The 2,077-nt window shown below is 38.6% G+C and overlaps 1 pseudogene; it reads right to left on the bottom strand.

The window, feature by feature from the left end:
• Nucleotides 1-572: 572 nt before the first annotated feature.
• On the bottom strand, nucleotides 573-1,113 carry LOC118588627 (annotated as a pseudogene).
• Nucleotides 1,114-2,077: the final 964 nt, after the last annotated feature.

The following is a 2,077-nucleotide window of genomic DNA, read 5'->3' as shown; positions in this document are numbered from 1 at the left end:
AGACAACTATAATTAGTTGGCATATGACTTCATTATAAAATATAATAATATAAATGAACAAGTATTTCTAATAATAATTATCTATCTATGGGATCATCTATAGAACTCAAAGTAAGGAGAGATTAGTTTGTATGTGTATGTATGTATATAAACATATTATAAATACCTAATTATCTAATCCATATCACTAGAAAGTAGCTGTCTTTACAATGCCATATAATATCTAAAATTCTATATGCAAAGTTCACAAAATAAACCAGAGCCTTTTATTAACATAATGCAGTGACTCAGACCTACACTTCCAGCTACATGGGAGACTAAAGCAAGGATTCCTTGATCTAGGTATTTAGGGCCACTGAGACCTCCTATCCTAAAGAAATAAACAAGTATAGAACATTTGACTAAGTCTAAGAGCATTTTATTCGGATACACATGCCCTCTTTTCTCATGACACTTTTCAATGAAGGATGGCTCATGGGATGCCAAATTCACACCTTGGGTCCCACCAAAGAACAGAATGCCAGCAGAAGGAGCTCCATCTCACAGCCTCTAAGGAAGCTAAGGATTAGGCTTCATTTCATACATTGTAGGCAGCCTTCAGGAAGCAGAACAAATGAAAAGCAGTTGCATCCTAGTGTGGTATGAGTATCCAAGTGAACTGGAACCACTGGATAGGTATGATTGTCCCAGGGAGTTCTACTGTTACAAGCAACTCTGTAGAACATCATTGCTTGTGTTATTTGATAATGGCATTGCATATGATTCATTGTCCAAGTTGTGAGGTTACAGTAAGTTAAAGATACCAGAGCTGAACTATTATGACAATTTGTACATGTACTGCTACTGCATGTAGTATTTATACTGCCATACACACAAACAACATCAGCTAAGCATGTATGAAGAAAAGTGTTTTTGTCCTTCCATTGTCCTATACAACCGTTAACTACCCACATTGCAGCATTACATCAGAGGTTGGTCCTATTATTTACATGCTGGATTTCAAACCACTGGAAAGGGGTTAAATTTGGTGGGATCTGGAATTGAGGCAACCATTTTGACAGGTCCCAGCAGCAGCAAAAGACAAAGTCGGGTCTCAAGCAGCTTCACACCCATGTTTCCCAGTCTCTGTTGTGAGAACACAATGCTGGTTGTCCTGGAAATTGGGGATAACATGGTAACAGTAGTAAAAAAAAAAAAAAAGGTACAAATTAAAGAAATCACAGACACTTAGAGTATGAAAACGAGCAGCTTCACAAATACTTTTAAATTCTTGCCATCTATGAAAATATAAATTACACATTTTCTTTATCCATTCTTCAGTTGAAGGGCATCTAGGTTGTTTCCAGGTTCTAGCTATTACAAATAATGCTACTTTTTTCTATAAATCTAGCTATTACAAATTACAAAAAAAAAAAATGAACATAGTTGAGCATGTGTCCTTGTGGTATGATTGAGCATTCCTTGGGTATATGCCCAAGAGTGGCGTAGCTGGGTCTTGAGAGAGATTGATTCCCAATTTTCTGAGAAAGTGCTATACCGATATCCAAAGTGGCTGAACAAGTTTGCATTCCCAAGTGTATGAGTGTTCCCCTTGCTCCACATCCTCTCCAACATGCCCTTCAACTGAAGAATGGATAAATAAAATGTGGTACATATACACAATGGAGTACTACTCAGCAGAGAAAAACAATGACATCATGAGGTTTGCAGGCAAATGGATGGATTTAGAAAAAAATCATCCTGAGTGAGGAGGTAACCCAGACTCAGAAAGACAAACATGGTATGTACTCACTCATAGGTGGATACTAGATGTAAAGCAAAGGATGAGTAGACTGCTACTCACAACTCCAGGGAGGCTACACAGTAAAAGGGACCCTAGGAAAGACACAGGGATTGTCCAGCGACCAAGAAATGGATGAGATCTACATGAGCAAACTGGGGGTGAGGTGGGTAATGGAGGGCAAAGGGTTGAGGACTGAAGAGCTTAGAGGAATGGGAGGTTCTAGCTGGATCAGGAACAGAGTGGGAGAACAAGGAAAGAGATACCATGATAAATGAAGACACCATGGGAATAGGA

Source organism: Onychomys torridus, chromosome 8, assembly GCF_903995425.1.
Source record: "Onychomys torridus chromosome 8, mOncTor1.1, whole genome shotgun sequence".
NCBI lineage: Eukaryota > Metazoa > Chordata > Mammalia > Rodentia > Cricetidae > Onychomys > Onychomys torridus.
This window is presented reverse-complemented; position numbering and strand designations above follow the sequence as displayed.